The 14,578-nt window shown below is 40.3% G+C and overlaps 1 long non-coding RNA gene across 1 annotated transcript; it reads right to left on the bottom strand.

Moving 5' to 3' along the window:
* Positions 1 to 7,325: 7,325 nt before the first annotated feature.
* LOC141271339 (uncharacterized) lies at positions 7,326 to 14,025 on the bottom strand. The gene is made up of 3 exons (XR_012321901.1): positions 13,915 to 14,025; positions 10,989 to 11,032; positions 7,326 to 8,818 (listed from the first exon to the last, which is right to left on the bottom strand). It is a non-coding gene; the product is annotated as an uncharacterized lncRNA (long non-coding RNA).
* Positions 14,026 to 14,578: the final 553 nt, after the last annotated feature.

Here is a 14,578-nt window from a genome sequence, read left to right as displayed (position 1 = left end):
TTTTTAACTTTCACTATGGGGTTAGTAATGGGGGTGTCTTATAGACGCCTCTCCATTACTAAACTGGGCTTGATGTCAGCTGGCATTATAAGCCGACATCAACTCCAGCCCTATTACCCCACTGCCACCGCTACAGGGCAGTGGGAAGAGCGAGGCTAAGTGCCAGAATTGGCGCATCCTATGGATGCGCCATTTCTGGGGCAACTGATGGCTGGTGTTTCTAGCCTGGGAGGGGGCCAATATTCATGGCACCCTTCCTGGGCTATTAATATCAGCCCCCAGCTGTCTGCCTAGCCTTTGCTAACTATTAAAATAGGGGGGACCCACGTAATTTTTATGGGGGGTCCTCCATTTTAATAGCTAGTAAAGGCTAGGTATTCAGCTGGGGGCTGATATTAGTAGCCTGGGAAGCTCCGTGGGTATTACCCCCTTCCCAGACTTCAAACAGCTGCCCCAGCCGTCTGCTTAACCTCCGCTAGAGACTAAAATTCCGGGGAACCCCACGCCAATTTTTTTTTTTAATAAATCCTTTATTTTAACACAAAATGACAAGTACAGTAATCAACACTATTACTGTACTTCTTATATATGTGACTGACATGTTTCTATGTATCTAATCTATGTGTGATGCTCTATTCTTTCTATTCTAAATTGTCGGGTACCGCTGCTGAATTGCAGGCTGGCTTTTTTTAAAGAGACGGTGCATGAAAACACTATTATTTTTTTTAATAAATCCTTTAACACTAAATGACAAGTACAGTAAGCTGAGCGCTGCCATCCAGCTTGTCATCCTTCAGAGACACTGCAGAGCGCAGGCATTATGGGAATTTCCAATTCCGGTATTCGATATTCTAAAAGTATCGGAACTCAGTATCGGAACTCCGATACCGCGAATATCGGCCGATACCCGATATTTCAGTATCGGAATGCTCAACACTAATCATCAGACAATCAATAATACTGCATATAAATCTCAATCTGACTGTGAATTCAATAATACTGTATATAGATCTCAATCTGGCTGTAAATACAGAAAAAGTATATATGTATTAGTAATAAAAATGGCATTTCGCAGGGAATATTCTTGCATCCCTCACCAAACCAGAAAATAGATGTCACTTTATAGCAATATATACAATAGACCAATCTTCAAGTACAATAAGCATAAGAAGATTGACTAGTCAGCCAGAAAGTTAAGATTTGTAGTATGGAGGTGTCCTTGGACCCTCCTATTCATAGGGACAAGATCAGAAATGCAAATAGACCAACCCCACAACTACACCGCTAAGTTCAAGTACAGATGCAGGTATGTATCGCTGGACGCAGGAGCGTTTCTCCTGCTAATCGGCTCATCCGGAGCCACAGACCCTATAAATTCAGATAAGACAATATGAATGCTTAATAAGAGAGACTTAGCTTAGATGAATCATGTTGGTATTCTCAGTAAAGTGCCTTGTGCAAACTGCTCTGCAGATGTGGCAGTGGAGATAGTGATAAAGTGATCAGTGCAAACAGGGGCGATAATGCCCCATTCCCATGAGGTTTGTGCCAAATGGCAACCACTCGCACTGACCCCCACCCGCACGTATATCTATTGTCATGGTGGCATCACCAGTTCCATCTTGAGGCTGGTGGTAGGATATATATCTGAATATGAGTGCACCTAAACTTCTTTATCGACCTGAATACCAGGTAATCCCTCTCAGACATCAGATAAATGGCCTACTGTCTCTTCACTTCTCACTGGATGCAAAGTTTGATTCAAGCTCATACTCTCACAGCAGACACTGGTTAGTATTACTGATCTCTCTCTACTGCATATTAGGAAATTACCAATATTTCCATTCATTGCCTCCAGCAATTAAAGGGGTTATCTCATCTTATTAAAGTAAAAACAAGCAACTTTGCAATTTACCTCTTATTAAAAATCCTCTCTGTTCTCAAAGGAGGGTTTTTTTGTTCTATAGTTTACTAGTCGCTGTCAAGGTTACTAGCAGCCTTGGCAGTCTAGCAGAGGTGGACTCTTTCCAAGGCAAAGAGCTATATGATATTTGCTATACAGCTTATAAGCGCTGCTCTGAAGCTGGCGGGTTTACTGGATCCAGCTGGCTGCTGTCACATCTCTCCTCTGATGCTGTAGAGGCAAAGATGCCTCTGCTAGGAGAATTGGAAAGTGCACAGTTCAGACCAGTGGCACATCCATGCCACTGGCCCAAACTGTCAATCATGAGTGCGCCGACCCCCAGCAAGCAGGAAGCCTGGAAACCGGTGCTCTTCTTAACAAAGGATCATGACTCATGAGACATCCCCTTAAAGATATCATTCACTCTCTACATTATTAGTCTGCCGTTTAAAGGGAATCTGTCACCACTTTGGAGATATCAGACCTCTACTATGGGCATACAGGGTATTGAAAAGTAAATCTATACTTACCTGTATGGCCAATAGTAGAGGTTTGATTGCAGAGAAAAGCGATTTAATCAATACTATTTTGTACAGGCTTGGCGTTTTTTTTTACTGAGGTTTCCACCCCTGGGACCCATTGTTACCAGATCAATGCCTTTAACTTTTAATAGATCTGGATTACTCTGATGGTATTGAAAAAAGTGTCCAGGTAATGTCTTGAGTAATCCTGGCTCTTCTCGATATTTCTCTCGTGCTCTCTGGTTCTGACCCGAAGCTCTCGTGTGGTAAGTCCAATGTATATTTTTTTACACGGACATTCTGCAAAATATACCACACCTTTTGAAGAGCATGTGATATGTTGTTTAATTTTATACATCCATTTCTAAAATCTTTGGAATTCACCATGTTGGAACAGGCTTTACAGTGTCCACAGGAATAAAATCCTGTTGTGGCTAGCCAGGTGTTGATACTGGTATTACCCACAGATTCATAATGGCTGCACACAAGAAGATCCCTGATGTATATATATACAGTGGGGGGAAATAAGTATTTGATCCCTTGCTGTTTTTGTAAGTTTTCCCATTGACAAAGACATGAACAGTCAATAATTTTAAGGGTATGTTAATTTTTAACATTGAGAGATAGAATATCCCAAAAAAAATCATGAAAATCACATTGTATAAATTAGATTTTTTTTTTTTGCATTTTGCAGTGAGAAATAAGTATTTGATCCCCTACAAACCATTATGAGTTCTGGCTGCTACAGACCAGTTAGATGCTCCTAATCAACTGGTTACCTGTATTAAAGATTGCTGTCTTACATACACACATACACAACAGCAAGGGATCAAATACTTATTTCCCCCACTGTATATACACTGCTCAAAAAAATAAAGGAAATGCTCAAATAACACATCCTAGATCTGAATGAATGAAATATTCTCATTGAATACTTTGTTCTGTACAAAGTTGAATGTGCTGACAACAAAATCACACAAAAATCATCAATGGAAGTCAAATTTATTAACCAATGGAGGCCTGGATTTGGAGTCACCCCCAAAAATAAAGTGGAAAAACACACTACAGGCTGATCCAACTTTGAAATAATGTCCTTAAAACAAGTCAAAATGAGGCTCAGTATTGTGTGTGGCCTCCACGTGCCTGTATGACCTCCCTACAACGCCTGGGCATGCTCCTGATGAGGTTGCGGATGGTCTCCTGTGGGATCTCCTCCCAGACCTGGACTAAAGCATCCGCCAACTCCTGGACAGTCTGTGGTGCAACGTGACGTTGGTGGATGGAGCGAGACATGATGTCCCAGATGTGCTCAATCGGATTCAGGTCTGGGGAACGAGCGGGCCAGTCCATAGCTTCAATGCCTTCATCTTGCAGGAACTGCTGACACACTCCAGCCACATGAGGTCTGGCATTGTCCTTGCATTAGGAGGAACCCAGGGCCAACCGCATCAGCATATGGTCTCACAAGGGGTCTGAGGATCTCATCTCGATACCTAATGGCAGTCAGGCTACCTCTGGCGAGTACATGGAGAGCTGTGCGGCCCTCCAAAGAAATGCCACCCCACACCATTACTGACCCACTGCCAAACCGGTCATGCTGAAGGATGTTGCAGGCAGCAGATCGCTCTCCACGGCGTCTCCAGACTCTGTCACGTCTGTCACATGTGCTCAGTGTGAACCTGCTTTCATCTGTGAAGAGCACAGGGCGCCAGTGGCGACTTTTCCAATCCTGGTGTTCTGTGGCAAATGCAAAGCGTCCTACACGGTGTTGGGCTGTGAGCACAACCCCCATCTGTGGACGTCGAGCCCTCATACCACCCTCATGGAGTCAGTTTCTAACCGTTTGTGCAGACACATGTATATTTGTGGTCTGCTGGAGGTCATTTGGCAGGGCTCTGGCAGTGCTCCTCCTGTTACTCCTTGCACAAAGGTGGAGGTATCGGTCCTGCAGCTGGGTTGTTGCCCTCCTACGACCCCCTCCACGTCTCCTGGTGTACTGGCCTGTCTCCTGGTAGCGCCTCCAGCCTCTGGAAACTACGCTGACAGACACAGCAAACCTTCTTGCCACAGCTCGCATTGATGTACCATCCTGGATGAGCTGCACTACCTGAGCAACTTCTGAGGGTTGTAGAGTCCGTCTCATGCTACCACGAGTGTGAAAGCACAACCAACATTCAAAAGTGACCAAAACATCAGCCAGAAAGCATTGGTACTGAGATGTGGTCTGTGGTCCCCACCTGCAAAACCACTCCTTTATTGAGTGTATCTTTATAATTTCCATCTATTGTCTATTTCATTTGCACAACAGCATGTGAAATTGATTGTCAATCAGTGTTGCTTCCTAAGTGGACAGTTTGATTTCACAGAAGTTTGATGTACTTGGAGTTATATTCTGTTGTTTAAGTGTTCCCTTTATTTTTTTGAGCAGTGCATTTAGCCATGAATGAAAGTGTTGGCACCCTTGAAATTATTCTAGAAAAATTAAGTATTTCTCCCAGAACATTATTGCAATTTCACATCTTTTGCTATTCACAGGTTTATTTCCTTTGTGTGTATTGGAACAACACAAAAAAAATGAGAAAAAAAGGCAAATTGGACATAATTTCACACAAAAAATGGGCATCAAGTCAACTGTCTAAGGACTTGAGAACCAAAATTGTTGAACAATATCAACAATCTCAAGGTTACAAGTCCATCTCCAGAGATGTTGATGTTCCTTTGTCCATGGTGCGCAACATAATCAAGAAGTTTACAATACATGGCACTGTAGCTAATCTCCCTGGACGTGGACGGCAGAGAAAAAATGATGAAAGATTACAACAAAGGATAATTCAAATGGTGGATAAGCAGCCCCAATCAAGTTCCAAAGAAATTCAAGCAGTCCTGCAGGCTCAGGGTGCATCAGTGTCAGCGCAAACTATCCATCGACATTTGAATGAAATCAAACTCTATTGCAGGAGACCCAGGAGGACCACACTGCTCACGCAGAGACATAAAAAAGCTAGACTGCAGTTTGCCAAAATTTATGTAAGTAAGCCAAAATCCTTCTGGGAAAGCGTTTTGTGGATAAATGAGACCAAGATAGAGCTTTTTGGTAAACCACATCATTCTACTGTTTATCAAAAGTGGGATGAGACCTACAAAGAAAAGAACACAGTACCTACGGTCAAAGATGGTGGAGGTTAAAGATGTTTTGGGGTTGTTTTGCTGCCTCTGGCACTGAGTGCCTTGACTGTGTGCAAGGCATCATGAAATTTGAAGATTACCAAAAGATTTTTGGTCACAATGTAGTGCCCAGTGTCAGAAAGCTGGGTTTGTGTCCTAGGTCATGGGTCTTCTAGCAGGACAATGGTCCCAAGCATACTTCAAGAATCACCCATAAATGGATGGAAACAAAGCTCTGGAGAGTTCTGATGTAGCCAACAATGAGTCCAGATCTAAATCCCATTTAACACCTGTGGAGAGATCTTAAAATTACTGTTGGGAGAAGACACCCTTCAAATATGTGAGACCTGGTTCAGTTTGCAAAAGAAGAGTAGTCTAAAATTCCAGTTGAGAGGTGTAAGAAGCTTGTTGATGGTTATAGGAAGTGATTGATTGCAGTTATCTATTCCACAGGGTGTGCAACCAAATATTAAGTTGAGGGAGCCAACAATTTTGTCCGGCCCAGTTCTGGGTTTTTGTGTGAAATTATTATATAATTTGCTTTTTTTCCTGTTTTTTTGTGTTGTTCCAATACACAAAAAGGAAATAAACTTGCGTATATCAAAACATGTGTAATTGCAATAATTTTCTGGGAGAAATACTTCATTTTCACATGTAAAGTGCCATGGAATAAATGGCGCTATAATAATAAATAATAATCATTTTCTGGAACAACTACAGATTCATACAGCATAAACATTTCTAATAAAGAAAGATAAAATCAAGTTATTTCAAAGCTGGTCATCGGCATATTTAGTCCATTGCTGAATTTCAGAAAAAGAACTGCCCTTATGCGATAAATCTGAGTAATGAAAATCAGCATTTGAACATTCCTGCAGATTAGATGGATGCTCCTGTGGCCATAAGAAACAATATCAATAACAAGAATATATTATAAAATTGCTATTCATGCAGTTCCACAATAGATTATCCAAACTTTCTCAAATTTATAGGATTCCTGATTTTACATCGGGTTAGCAATTCATTTAGCAAGAGCCCATATAAAATAACTGTGATGTTTTTAGTCTGAGATCGCACAAGAAGGATAAAATCCTTTTCAAAGCCCAATATTGGGAAAGGCATTATGGTGGACTTTATAAAGAAACCATAGAAGTTGCTGCGCAGTCATCCTTTTATGTGGAGACCATATACCTGTACAGATTCTCACCACTAGAACAACCTGGAATGGACCCAGTTTCTCTAGGAGGCCTACAGCCACCACTTAAGTTATTCCTTTGGTACTTCTGTCCTTTAATTTTAGGAACTATGCAGTGTGGAAGAAAACCGGAGTACCTGGCAGAAACCCCTACTAACATGGGGAGAACATATAATCTGCTTAAAGAAGTTCTGATGGGATTCGAACCTAGGACCGAACGCTGCTAGGCCATCCTGCTCCCTTTAGTTGGTACTACTGTTGAGGTTGCATCACTAGCAATTCTCAGCCTATTAGTACATGACCAGTTTTAATATGGGTCCAATTTTTGGTCCAAGCAATGAGGATTTTTCTACAAAAATGTTAACTGCAAATCATTTACTTTTGTGAAAAATGTTAATTAAACCGTAGACATTTAAATATTTATCTACTGCATATTTATTGAACAGTGTGCCTTTAAAATGTTGTTAACCTTCTCTAAAATGGCTCAATGCTGCCACTAAGTGGCTAAATGTAAGTTCATCACACTTGAAAGTATGTTACTTTTAATGTCATTCTTTTCTTCTACAAAAATATACGGCAATTATATATTACAAAATCCAATGAGATTATAATTAGTGCATTTTACCAGAAATTGTGTATTGTTCAATAAAATCAATTGATTCCACAAAGGATCAATCCCTGTATCTTCCCAGGGTAAGGATATGTTCACATGTTAAAGAAAACTGACTGTATATCCATCCGGATAAGGTTTATGAAAATCCATGAACATACTGCAGAACTAACAACTGTTCTGATGTATTTAACAGATTATCAGTTGCTGAAATGTCTAAAACAAATCTGACTGCTTTTAATACAGGGTTGATACAGTCCATAATGTAATTACTAGAAATGATCGAATGCTTTAAAATTCGAATTAGGTAGGTTTGACACATTTTTCCAAAAAATGTAATTTGCAGTGAATTGCTATACTGCAGAGCCCTGAAAACGTGTGTAACCTTCTGAGGTTTATGACTGTATCCAACCCCTTTCACAATCTTTAACACAAACACAGCCTTAGTGATAAAAAAGTGACCTCACCATAGAAAACTATGGTAACCATTAGCAACCAACAGCCCATTTAACAACACAGCGCACTGACAGACTTTTCATGTTTTTTTTTTAAACTAAACAACAGTCCAAAAATTATCCCTCTTAGTCATTTGAGGTCAGGTCGACCTTTCTGTGCATAACATTGATGGAGACTCAAACCAGTGTAGTTGCTGTCAGACATATCATCCTGCTGTGACTGAAAGGACATATGTGCTTATCTTCCATAACAACCTCTGCTTCTTTTGCTAGTCATAGGTCAAGTATTGATTTTTTGGACCTTAACTTAAAAAATGATCCATTATTTAAAAAGGTCATTTCAGCTACCTTAAACCCACAGCTGGGAACATGATTTTTCAGGCTACTTCTTGTCACCCAAGATACATGTTAATAACATACCTGTGGGTGAATTCACAAAAATAAAACACAATTGTTCTGATCATAATGATTACAAAGGTGAATGTACGAAGTTGGAGAAACGCCTTTTTATGAGAGGTTATCCTAAATAGCCCATTGACCGTGTGAAAAGTATTGTTTCTTAGAAGAACTATAGTTCTGCCAGGTGGTGGTGGTAAAGCGGCTGCCAGGTGGTGGTGGCGGTGGTGGTAAAGCGGCTGCCAGGTGGTGGTGGCAGTGGTGGTAAAGGGGATGCCAGGTGGTGGTAAAGCGTCTGCCAGGTGGCGGTGGTGGTAAAGTGGCTGCCAGATGGTAGTGGCGGTGATGGTAAAGCAGTTGTCAGGTGGTGGTGGCGGTGGTGGCGGTGATGGTAAAGTGGCTGCCAGATGGTAGTGGCGGTGATGGTAAAGCAGTTGTCAGGTGGTGGTGGCGGTGGTGGCGGTGATGGTAAAGAGGCTGCCAGGTGGTGGTGGCGTTGGTGGTAAAGCGGCTGCCAGGTGGTGATGGCGGTGATGGTATAGAGGCTGCCAGGTGGTGGTGGCAGAGTTTTTCCTATATAGAGTGGAGATATAACAAATAATAATGTTAATGCGCATTCCATTCACAAGATATTGATGCACCATCATCAGGACCTACAGTATATCACAAAAGTGAGTACACTCCTCACATTTTTGTAAATATTTTATGATACGTTTTTATGGGACAACACTGAAGATATGACACTTTGACACAATGTAAAGTGGTCTCTGTATAGCTTGTATAACAGTATAAATTTGGTGTTTCCTCTAAATATCTCAACATACAGCCAATAATCTCTAAACTGCTGGCAGCAAAGCTAAGTACACCCCTAAGTGATAATGGCCAAATTGTGATCAATTAACCATTTTTCCCTCCCCGGTTTCATGTGACTCATTAGTGTTACAAGTTGCAGCATGGTGGCAAAGCCTGCATCAGCATGTGTTTACCCCGACGCGCATTTCGGCGCTTGTGCTGATGCAGGCTTTGTCTCCCTACTAAGGTAATGACTGCCGATGGTGGCCATGTATGATGTGAGGGACATTGATATATAGGTATAATAGTATGCTATTCATCATGTGAATTTGTCCCCTCCTTCTCTTTGTTAGCACTCTCTTTATCCTATTTATAGCTGTGGCTCAGTACGATTTCAGAGAGGTGTCTTACCTGCGTCTTACATGTTACATATCTGCTTTTAATTATTTTTAATGCAAATGTATGTACTTTTTGCTCCCCTCCTCCCCACATTTCCTGTGCAATATTTACAGTAAAGTCGTTTCATCCTTTTCACTATAATGGGCCATTTGATCGGTTTTTTCTGCCTTCGGCACCCTCCTGTTACCAAGAGAGTTAAGGCAGTGCTTCAAAATAATGGTGGCCACACAAAATATTGACACTTTGGGCACAATTTGGCCATTTTCACTTAGAGGTGTACTCACATTTGCCAGCGGTTTACACATTAATGGCTGTGTGTTGAGTTATTTATAGGGCCCACCAACTGTTATACAAACTGTACACTGACTACTTTACAATGTATTACAGGGTCACATCTTCAGTGTTGTCCCATGAAAAGATATAATAAAATATGTACTCACTTTTGTGATATACTGTATCCCCAAAGATCAGCTGTTATAAGCTGTTCCAGGACCTGCATTGTCTGGTGATGACGGCTATACATTCACTGGGACTACATATTGGAACTCTATTCCATATGTTTATATTAAGCCGGAGCTTATAATAGCTGATCATTGGGGATGCCGGGGGTGCGACCCCCCCCCCACTAATCTGATATTGATGATGATCTATACTAAGCATAGGAATCAATATCTTGTGACATGACAAGACAACCCCTTTAAGTAACAGACAAGATATATTTTTATGATAGTTATAACATCTAACTATCCTGGTTAAGAATGAATACATTATTTACTACATAATTTGCTATAACTGCAGGATGTCATTTAATGCTGAAACCATTCCTGCATGTGATGACTTAATGGTGCATGATTTTGCAGAAGTAAATTAAGGAAATGCCTTTAAAATTATGTGGTCATTAGCAACTGCATTCACTGTAAAAATACAAATATGTTTTAATAATCGTTCACTTAAAAAAGCACTCCCAAAATCATAATATGTATGTACAAAATTAAGACCATGTTTATTTATGTCTGCCAATGCAACTTATATTTAAATCCTCCCCTTTGGAAATTGCCCCTCATGTTGCCATCCCAAGGCTCCAATGCTATCAGTGGAGCATGCACAGTGTTGTCTCTTCATTTCTCTATAGGCAGTTTGGCCGAGTATGCGCAGCTAGCTGGCCTGAAGCACCAAGGAGAAACCGTGTGCTTCTGGGAAATCACATTTTGGAAAGAACAGGATGGTCCGCTCAGCTCTGTTAAGCAGAATACACGGAGGGGCTGAAGCAGAATAAAAAAAATGCAAAAACATGTAAAAAAGAAAGCTCATGTTGGGCTTTTCTGTATAGTAACAATAATTATACAGATTTGGAGCTTTGTGCCATTGGGGGGAATAATGTGTTAAATGCCCAAATACAGACATACTGACTACAATGGCTTATACTAGCTAGTAATAAGTTAGTAAAAATGTATCAAAGTAGAAATTTCAATCTTAAAGCTGGAGGCAGCATGTTACAGAATGACGGTAAGACCTGGGGGTGACATGTAAAGAAAGGACCTTGTATACTCACTGTTTTAGTTTTTTCTGAAGACACATGAGAAGAAAGACCGAAGCCTAAAAATCAGATATAAACAAGGTAACATGAGTGTTAAGAAAAACATCCTCCCTTTCCAGAGATCCCATGATAATTGAGTTCACTCGCTTACTCTACAAATATGTCCAGAAGACTCATGAAATATGAGGGGGTCTCCTGAACTCCTGGGACAGTAGACAAGTAGCACAGTTTATAGTCTGTCCTGGTCACCGTCCGAATGTATGGAAGTGCCGGGTACTGCAGCTCGCACCATTCAAGAGAATAAAACCGCCATCATTACCTCTTTACCGACATCCACTATACATGTACGGTGCAAGGCGGTAGCGGGTGCATGGAGCAGGCTCACCAGGTGGTCCACCCCTTTACCCGGCAGATAATGGCTGTGACACACAGCCAGAACTTACCTCTAACAGCTGAGACTTTTCATCTATTAACCCCTTCACGACGTATATTTATGTGATATGTTGTGCGCCTGCCTTTGATGTGGGCTCACACGCTGAGCCAGCATCTTTCCCTGAACATGATGGCTGATTTTAATCAGCCATCATGTGCCTTAACAGCCACGGGTGGAGCGATGCGGCTGTTAAACAGTTAAATCTCGCTGTCAATCACTGCCAGCGTGGTTTAACACGTGCCGGCCAAAAGCGCGTCATTCATCCCGCTTCTCAGCGCCAATGGGTTGTCATTACAGCTGGGGGTCTGCTGATGACCCCCGTGACTGTCATTACAATCCTACTGTGACCACCAGCCCATGACCGGCTGATCATGATTTCTGCTATATACTAGTGCTTCAGCACTGCTATGTATAGCACAAGAGATCAGAGAATCGCAGCTTCAAGTTCCCTACAGGTACTATTAAATAAAGTAAAAAAAAAAAAGTTTTTAAAAATATGAAAAAAAAAACAAGCTCAAATCACCCCCATTTTGCCCCATTGATACAAGCAATAAAAAATAAAAAATACACATTTTAAAATAAATTAATCTGATTGGTAAACGGCATAACGAGAAAAAAAAAATAGAAACGCCAGAATTACGTTCTTATGGCCGCCGCAACATTGTAATAAAATGCAAGAACAGGCGAACAAAACATCATACGTATCCCAAAGTGGTATCAGTAAAAATATCAGCTCAGGGCGTGAAAAATAAGCCTTCACCCTGCCGCATATCCCGAGAAATGAAAATGCTACAGGTCTCGGAAAATAGCGACAAAAGCAAAAAAAAAAAATTCATACAAATTTCTGAATTTTTTTTCCACCACTTTTTACGTTTAATATATTCATACTCGTACAGACCTGGGGAACCATATTGTCAGGTCAGTTTTACCATATAGTGAACGTGGTAAATAAAAAACAATGGAATTGTGCTTTTTTTTGCAATTTCACAGCACTTGTAATTTTTTTCTGCTTTCTAGTACAACATGTAGTAAAACCAATGGTGTAATTCAAAAGTACAACTCGTCATGCAGGAAACAAGCCCTCATACGGCCATATTGACAGAAAAATAAAAAAGTTATGGTTCTTGGAAGGGGAGGAAAGAAACAGTAAATGGCCATAGCATGAAAGGGTTAAATGGGTTAAAAGGGTTAAATGCAGCGATCAAACTCTGACAGTGGTATTAATAGTGCCTCGGCATGGGGCACATCATTATATGCGCCCATGTAAAGTGATGGCAGGACGCTGATGAAGGCTTCCATGCTCGTCATCATGGAGCTCCTGTGATACCCAGCCAGTGGCTCGGCTTCACAGGAGAGTGTGATTTTTACTCTCTGCAGCAATACTGTGGTATTACTGTGTACCGTACAAGCGATCAGACCATCACATGTTCAAGTCCTTTAAGTTGTCTAACAAATACAGTAAAAAGTCTCCAATTTTTTTTTTTTTTAAAAATGTAATTAAAAAAAGCATTAGTTCGAATCACTGCATTTATCCCCCATTTAAATTAAAGAATAATAAATGATACTATCTGTGGTATCACCACTTCCATAAATGTCCAATCCATCAAAGCTTAAAAATAATTAAACTGATCGGTAAACGCCATAAACACTAAAAAATTAAAAATGGCAAAATTGTGTCTTTTTTGTTGCTGCAACACTGTAAAAAAATGCTGTACGAAGCAATCAAAATGTCACATCTATCAAAAATCAATAAAAACCATCTCACTGAGCAAAAAATAAGTCCTCACACAGCTCTATCGACCGAAAAATGAAAACATTATCAGTTTTAGAAAATGATGACACAATTCTCCCCCCTCCCTATTTTTTTTCCTACAAATATCTGAAAAAAATATCTTTTTTTCACCGCTAAAATAATGAAAAAACTGTACAAGCTTAGTATCGCCGTAATCATACTGATGAGGAGAATCATGTCGGTAGGTCATTTTCTACCACACAAAGTTTGCTGTAAAAACAATGGGAGAATTGCGTTTTTTTTGCAACGTTTCCGCACTTGGAATTTTCTTCCTGTTTTCTAGTACACTTTGTGGTAAAATAAATGTCATTCAAGAGTACAACTCATCCAACAAAACAACAAGCCCTCATACGTCTATGTGGGCAGAAAAGAGAGGAATGGCAATTGGAAGAAGGGGAGGAAAATAAGAATCCGGAAGGGGTTAAACAATGCTTATCTATTCCAGAGATAGGACATGAACGTTATATAGTCCTGGAGAAGCCTTTTAAGGCCACGGCCCCACTATCAGTATTTGGTCAGTATTCGGTCAGTATTTTTTCTCAGGAGTAGGAACCAAAACCAGAAGTGGGTGATAAATGCAGAAGTGGTGACGTGTTTCTATTATACCTTTTCCTCTGATTGTTCCTCACCTGGTTTTGGCTTACAAATACTGATGTAAAATACTGATCCAATACTGAATGTGTGACCATAGCTTAACAGTAAATATCTGCACTTACCTAACTATGATGCTCTCATTCGTTGTCTCTTCTTTGTTAACCTGTTTGTCAGTTTCCGCCCTATAGTACATGAAACCTGAATGTTAAGCGAGAGCTTCACTGACACTCTTCGTAATACTAATAATTGATTTTAACTATATATTGTGCAATACACACGCTATACACTGTATACATATAGACACCCACACTATATACTACATACATACATACGCACCCTATATACTGTATATGTATGAACTCTACATACTGCATACATACACACACTATATGTTACATACACACAATATAGTCTAAACATATACACATACTATGTGTGTATATACAGTACAGACCAAAAGTTTGGACACACCTTCTCATTTAAAGATTTTTCTGTATTTTCATGACTATGAAGATTGTACATTCACACTGAAGGCATCAAAACTATGAATTAACACATGTGGAATTATATACTTAACAAAAAAGTGTGAAACAACTGAAAATATGTCTTATATTCTAGGTTCTTCAAAGTAGCCAACTTTTGATTTGATGACTGCTTTGCACACTCTTGGCATTCTCTTGATGAGCTTCAAGAGGCAGTCACCGGAAATGGTTTTCACTTCACAGGTGTGACCTGTCAGGTTTAATAAGTGGGATTTCTTGCCTTATAAATGGGGTTGGGACCATC

Source organism: Phyllobates terribilis, unplaced genomic scaffold (assembly GCF_046119375.1).
Source record: "Phyllobates terribilis strain yellow unplaced genomic scaffold, ASM4611937v1 Scaffold_5__5_contigs__length_657084704, whole genome shotgun sequence".
Lineage (NCBI taxonomy): Eukaryota > Metazoa > Chordata > Amphibia > Anura > Dendrobatidae > Phyllobates > Phyllobates terribilis.
The sequence above is the reverse complement of the archived record's forward strand: the minus strand, read 5'-3'. Positions and strand labels throughout refer to the sequence as shown.